Below are 8,152 nucleotides of genomic sequence, written 5' to 3'. Positions count from 1 at the left end.
ACAGCCTAAAGCTCAACCGCAAACTAAACTTCAAGTGAAAGCACCTGCTGGGGGTGTGTACCAAGTGAGAAGCAGTGAGGGCAAGTGACTCAGGGAGTGAGTGCAAAGGAATTCCAGTTACCATTGACTGCAATTTATATTTATAGGCCAGTCGTGTTTACTTTGTGTGTGTGTGTGTGTGTGTGTGTGTGTGTGTGTGTGTGTGTGTGTTTTAAGTGCCATGTGTCTTGCAGCTTAGACTCAGACCTCCTCAAACACTACTAGTTGACCTCAGTACTTAGGTGACAGACAATTCAAGATAAGAGACTAAAGAATATACTTTTGTTATGTCTATGAAAACAAAAAGCTTTCTAATAACAAGTACTGTGGGCCTCCTTAATCGCAAATTTGAGGGAGATATACTCTACTTAAATATTTCCATTTACAACAATCACAAACAGACTGGAAATATTCTAAATTTTTCCTCAACTATATATATTTGACTATTTCTAATAATATTTTACGCTTATGAAATACAATACATTATTTTTCCCAACCAAACTTTTTTAATGGTTTAATTTAAATAACTGTTTGAGGCCCAAAGATTTGTATTAATATTTCATAAACATATCATAATAAAAATATTACAGAAACTTGTGTCGCAGACCTTTTATTCTACCCCATTAATCATCTCACAATACTTCAGGCTTGTGTGGTGACCCTTCGGCCCTTGGTTGGGAACCACTGCATCCATATTACAAATCTAATATATAATATCTAACGATATATCAGCCACAAAAGCCTTTTTCTTCTGTAGAACAAGCACTTTTTTACTTTTTCTACTTTCATTTAAATACATTTCGCTGACAATACTTTGCACTTTTACTCAAAGAAGCAGCGTGCCACATTCTGAACATGAATATAGCAGCACATAACTATTTGCTCAGTAAAGATGTCGTGGAGTAACGTCTACCTGAGCAGAGAATGAATGACTCCCCCTCTGTGTGCCGTTAGCCGAGCTTCTCCTTGATTTGATGACACAGCAGAGCCAGCATGCTCTCAGTGCATGTTAGTGCATGTTCCTGCATGTCACTGGCTAGCTCTGCACGGCTCTGGTGGTTACAGTTGACACAGATAAATGTTGTGAGCTCTGTCAGCATGTTTACTGCAGTTTGTACTGTTTAGCGCCGTTAGCACCGTTAGCTATGAGCCACCGGCCCGGGCGTATCCATGTTGAGAGCCATTGAGAGGCAATCGAAATACTCTCAATCTCGTATCTCGCACAATCTTAAGTACGATTTTTTTTAATGCAGCTTTACCTTTTTATTCTATGTATTGGCCTATCTGTACACTGTGGAATTGATACTTTGAGTTTTTATATCCTCATACTTGCCTGGATGGACTACAGGTCCTTGTTGCACAGAGACTCTCAGGTGAGTCTGACGAGAAATAAATGGCTGGTGATTCAGCTTAGACAACATTTAAAAAACTTCAGCTCCCAAGCTATTAATATTTAATTAGAAAACTTGGAGTAGCACTAGCTTTAAAATGAAATATTAACAGGTTATGTGGTTAAAGCCCTTTCCTTATAAGTTCACATAATTCACATATTGTCAAGTCTGTCTTAAAACCAGAATAGACAGGAGGCACAATTAAAACAAGCACTCGGGCCTACAGGTGTTTTCTTTTCAGCTCCATGATAAGACTTCTTCTCAGTACTGTGATGCACTTTTGTGAGAATCACTTTTAGGCTAGATTAAGTTTGGTGTCCTTGTGTGATTTCCAGATTTCACAACTTTATATTTTCATTTCACCAGGATAAACCATTAAGTAACAACACTACTTTCCAAGAAGTCCTACAGGTCTTGGCTCCTGATCAGCTGATGTGTAATCATCCAACAAAAGAAAGTAAAAACACCTGTGTGGGTGTGCCATGCTTTAAAGATTAATAATGTAGCTGATGGAGGTGGAGATAATGCTAACTGCTTTATAGTGCACAGTGTTCAGTACTCCATACCAATGCATCATATGTCATAAGCATCATTTTGTATTTGAGGTCTTCCAAAGCAAATATTTCAGCAAAGTAAAATGTATAAAACCCCCTTACTTTGACTTAGTTACTATTTTTATACATGTTCAATTCAATTCATTTTGTATAGCTCAAAATCACAAATTTTGTATCAGGGGGCGTCACAATCTGTACACATACGACATCCTCTGTCCCGGGAAAAGCTCACACACAAAAAAACCTTCACGGGGAGAAAAATAAAGGAAGAAACCTTTGGGAGAGCACCAGAGGAGGATCCCTATCCCCAAAATATTTCTCCTTGTTAATGAAACATTAATTGGCAAAACATCATGCCTACTATTGCCTGCAGAGGCTAGCCACCATACAGTGTTTAGTTTGGTCATGTTTTAATGAACTGTACTTCTTATGCTGACTTACATCCTGCACTTATACTACTAATATTATCTTTTAAAATGATACACTTTGTGCAATAATTGCTTGTTAAAATGGTTCCTCAACTTGTTTTTAGAGTCAGAAATAAGTATAAGAATATGCCTTAAATTCAGATTCATCATCATCTCTATGACATATCATAAAGTGACTCCATTTGAGCCGATGGGATGATAATATTTGGCCTCATGTGCAGTGGTTTCCCAGCAGCATTTCAGTTGCATGGGTAATTTCACGGCCAGCAATAACAATAACAAAAGACAAGTACATATTGAGATCTTTATCACTGCACAGTACTTTTAAATATGTACTTTTACACGGTCAAAGAAAGTGTTGTCAACAACCCCATCTCACCTCTGACATTTTGATTATTTGCCTTTAATTCTGTATCTTAGCCACAGATGAGAGAACTGTATAATTCTGTTTGACCTGCTTGTTTTAGAGCAGCCCTTTGCCCAATTCTTAGCAAATTTGAACAATGTGGCTCCGTCAAAAACAGAACGTTAAAAAGGCTTGTTATTAGCAAAACTCTGGTCACCCACAACAATGTGCAGTACTTTATAGCTACTGCACATCTAATCTCCACCCTCTTATCTTGCTTTTAATTCACCACTTAATTCGCTGAAAGGCCAGTCTTCTGATAGCAGCCCACCGAACCCTAAAGTGTCTTTCTCTCTTCCTGTTCCAGGACATATTTCTTATTCTGTCTGTTATTAAGGAGCTGTGTGTTTGATATTGTTTGCCACACAGTCTGAATGGACTAATTGTGAGATACAGGAAGGGAGTGCACGAACTGCGTCACGGCTTCTCAGCAACCGAGTGTTTGTAGACACACCAAATCAAACTGTAAGCGATGACAAACTCCTTTCATTGGACAGTTAAACCTGAAATTGCATGTGTTTGTGCGTGCTTGTGCATGAAGCCCTGCGTGCGTTTAATTTATAGATACTGTGTATTTGTTTGTGAGGCGTGCTTATACCCACACATCTGTAGGGGACATATGGGACACTTCAATCGCCTTGTAATTAAAACCGGTGTATACTTATATAAGAATAAATAATGATGTATTTCTATGAAGAGAACACGTCTGTTTGCTTTTGGCTTTACTTACATCCAGTCCATCAATACAATTTGCATGGCAGTTTCTACCACAAGTGTTTGACCTTTGCCAATTCCATGACTCAAAGACAACGAGCGAAGAGAAGCAACAGACTGGATGTCAAATGCGAAGCTACAATTGGTTCCACTGTGATCGTGAAATGAGCAACGCTTGTGCAGGTGTCCCTATTGTAAACAGGTGTCAGTGACCCAAGTTGTTTTAGCAAAGTCAATATTGTATTGACTTTGCTAAAGCAAGCTCTGTTGAGTGAATGAGAGTCGTATTGTCAGAATATGAGTATGAAGTGGGTGATAGTTTCTGACTTTGGTTATGACAGCTCTTCCAACTGCTTTTTGGCGATAGTCAGCTTTTCAAAATGATTTCACCTTCATGTGGCATCCTGTCAGTCATGTTGATCGAATACATGACGTGATTGATGGATACAACTAATGACATTCCAATTGTACATTTTGAATAATAGAGCCCTATTCAATGTCTTCCTCTTGGAAACTGACAGAGGTTTATTGACAGTGACGCATTCAACTTTAACGTTGCTCGCCTCGAGGACCGTTTGAGATCGAGTAAAGATCCACTTCAACAACCGGGCAGCTTGCCAAACAGTTAGCGCTGCAGAGACGTGCCTGGTCCTGCAGATGTGCACAAAAAAAAACGAGATGTGAGGGCAAAGAAAATGGAGTGTAAGGTTATGTAATAGAAGGCTATAGACACACGTGACACGCAGTGGTGGAAGTGTGCGGAGTGAAGTGCATAGGTGAAGCTTTTTTGTGATAAGCTGATAAAATACCGGCCCTTAAAGTTGCAAATATCAGTGAGCTAGAATATATATATATATTCTATGTAACAAGCTGAGTGACTGGCAGGTGACGCCAACTCTAATTGATGCACCTTGCCTAAAAAAAGTCTGTAAGAAAAAACTTTAAGGTAAAGGCCCTCACACAATGGGAACTTGTTTCAACGAATTTGAAGAAAAGCTCTGATTATAATAAGGTATAATTCCTTCTCCCGTCAATTTTGACGTGTTTCACTCATCAAAACATCCGCCATGTTTGCACGATTACTGTACGTCAATGTGCATGTCCAATGCAAACAACGCTGATGAGGGAGGTGAGAGTAAACTGAAACAAAGACGCTCCATAAAGTCACAGGGGAGTGCAGGGGCGGGCTCCATGTTCATGTCATGTGACACACCGTTCATGGAAAAATATTGATTAAAGCTGCTCTCTTGATATTGATAATAAAAAAGTAAAAAATTGTGCCTAATTTGTCAATTATTAGTGTGTTGACATGCTCTCGAGCCAGGACCAAACAATGAAGAAAGAAGTATTGAGATGAAAACTTTCCCCCCCTTTTGTTCAGCCTCTCTAGCTAATGTTCATATCAGGTCTTCCTCCCTGTCTTTACTCTGCTAGTAATGTGAATCTGGGGTTTAACCTGCTTGGGTGACTGGGCTAAATCATTTATAGAGTGTCAGGTTACTGGATGGAGTGATATTCTCCCCCACAGACCAACAGCAAGAAACAACTTCCTAAATGCAAATCCACATGCCCTGTCACCTTTGCTGTTTGAACAGCAACCGTTTTAAATCATGATCCCATCCTGTTAGTTTCTCAACTTACATTTGTCTGTGTATTTGTAGACAAACCTTTACCAGATGCATCTTTGCATGTCACCAGAAAAAGGACAGTTGTAAATAGGGTCACGCTGTTGAACGCGGGAACAGACGCCTGAAAAAACAAACACTTCTACTGTGTTGCCAGACAGCCAATCGCGATGCCACAAGCACCGACACCACTGCTGCCCTTTCGACTTTTCGACCAGCTAAGCTAAGCTGGAGACTTCACTTCCGATGGCATCCTGCACAAAACGGCCGACGTGCAGCATGAGACGCATCCTGCTGAAGGAGGGATACTGAAATGAAGAATCTCTGGAGTCGACTGTAGAGCTTTTTTTTTCAACAGAAGAAAATCCCCAACTGCAGAAGTCTATTTCAGAGAACAATAGTTGTTTCCAAGCCCACAGCACCCAGCATACAGCAACTGTATTCACCAGCACTTGATGAAGAGAAGGGAGGGACTCCTCTTGCCTCAGGGTGAAAAGGCGCACATTAAAGTTGTAACGGTCTCCGCAGGTGAACCGTGCTGAGATAGGAAGCAGCTTGCACAGGTGAAACCCTTTTTTGGGATTACAGTGTATTAAGGCTCATTTACTTTGTTTGGGGATTAGATCAGAAACTGGAAAAACAAGGCGTTCAAAAGCTTCACACTAGTTTTTGGAAACGATAGGTTTCTGATGTGGTTTGGATCCATGTCAAGGAAGCCTGAGACCTCAAACGTATATACCGCTTAATTTAAGTACACTGCGTAAACACAACCAACAGTTTATAATTACTGCAAGAGCAGCAGAGACGACCTTCCCCTTTTGACCTTTGGTAAATGTATTGATCCTATCAAATACATAGGACTTGGACGTGACATATGAGGCAGAATACTTTACAAAACAATCAGAAGAAGATTACCAACAGTTTGCAGCAGGATTTAAAAGAAAAAGTATGAATCTGGTTTCAGGATTATTGAGCATGCAAAATAGAATTGACTGTGCTTATATTTAAACAAAATAAACAAACTAATGGACATTAATCTCTGTGCCTCTGACAGTCGAGACAAGTTTCAAAACATGCCAAACACGGAGGTACTTTAGTTCAATATTTCTCTCTTGTGCAACTTTATACGTCCACTCTGCTACTTTTAAGACGGATCTGCATTGTAATTTTTAACTCTGATTACCCAACAGCTGTTGTGAATATTTACCTTTGGAGATAAAAACTCATAACATATGTTTTCTTGCTATATATTGCTACTGATGAGTGCATAACATTGTAAAACGTGGCACCTGGACCAGTTACAACATCAAAATGCTGTTAATTATTCAAGATTATTTTGAAAGGGGCCGGTTTTAAAACATTATACTTCTACTTTTCATTCATTTTGACGCTAATTCTTCTGTCCTTTTTTCTATTAGGAAAGTTTGAATGAGGAGTGTTGTTTCTAATGCAGTATTATTCCACTGCATCAATGTATCGCAGCTTTTTACTTGAGTATATGATCCCCCACTGTTCATGATGAGCCACAGTATCTCCTCACAAAAAAAGTTTGGCACACGTTAGTCGTAGTTTATGAGGCCCGCAGCGCCTCCCCGCCCAGACAAACAACATCTGCAATCTAATCACGTTGATACTTCCGAGGCAGAAGGAACCGCATCAACCAGATGGCGTGTGACAGCACTTCCTGTCTCCGACACCGTCTGGACTCCGTGACCCCGTCGGACTCACTGTACAGTTTAGACATTATACCCAATGAATCAATGTGAGAGTGGTCTTTTAATATTTGATTTAAAATTGCTGATTTTGAGGAAGTGGAATCGAGTATCACTGCTGTGTATTTGGTGAGTGGTGTTTGTTGTGCATTGCTGGGGGGCAAGAAAGTATGGAGTTTCAGTGTTGACAGATAGAGATCAGCGGAAGAGATTTTTAAATTAAACAATCCAGTTAGCCTGAAGCATCTCCACCCAGTGTCTTGAAGAAACCAGTTCTTCTCTCAACATTTAACTTTATTTTAAACCACCTCTGATCCTGAACACTAGGAATAAGCACAGATTGATAACAAACATACTAAAAAAATCATTATAAAATAAACCTCCACATTAATGCTGACAAACAAAGAGCCGACAGTCGGATGTTCAGTAATTTATAGTTTGCTGCACCGTCCTTCTTTGACACCTGTGTTTCATTCCTTCACTTTGCTCTCTGAGCCTGGAACTAAAGGTCTGTTTGTCTTTGCAGAAATGATGGGTAGTTATCCATCATTAACAAAACAAACCTGTTGACTCAAGTGCGATGAGAGATCTCAGATATGACGGGAGCTTTGGAGAGCCCTCTGCGAAGCAAAAGTCAATATTTGTCCTCGGTTACCCTGTCACACGATGTCGACACAAGCCCCATTCAAATAATTGCCTCAGTGCTCTCCACCTGCATGAACATTGACATCACACACACACACACACACACACACACACCCTCACAGATACACACACAGATACCATATGCCTTTATTACTGTATGCACCTTTAGACTCATCTCAATATGACCACATTTAAGACAATAAAATGGTCAACTAACTTAATTTAGGTGCCCTTTAAGTTGAAAGATGTTCATTATCAAAGACTTCATTGTTAAAGAACCATTTTCTTACTTGATATTTTAGTGTTTAGTCCTCGTAGTGCAGGAAGTAACACGACGTACACTGGTATTTCTCTATTTTACAACCACATGAAGCAGATTTCCTCAAAATGTTGTATATTTATTTTTCTTACTAAAATAAAGTGTGTGTAGACTTCCGCGTCCACATCTTTCTTTAAATGTAAGAATCCGTATAACTGGACCAAAATGTTTAGGTGGGGGGCGGGGGGTTTCTCAGTCTTTTTGATACACAAACTCCCATTTTCATGTATAGTGGGCATAATCTCCACCAGAAGGCGCTGTTCCCTCACTTTCCTGCAACTAAACCTATTACCTGCAACATGAATTTATATCATGCTAG

The sequence above is a fragment of the Taurulus bubalis genome, assembly GCF_910589615.1.
Source record: "Taurulus bubalis genome assembly, chromosome: 5".
NCBI lineage: Eukaryota > Metazoa > Chordata > Actinopteri > Perciformes > Cottidae > Taurulus > Taurulus bubalis.
Note: the sequence above shows the minus strand (reverse complement) of the source record.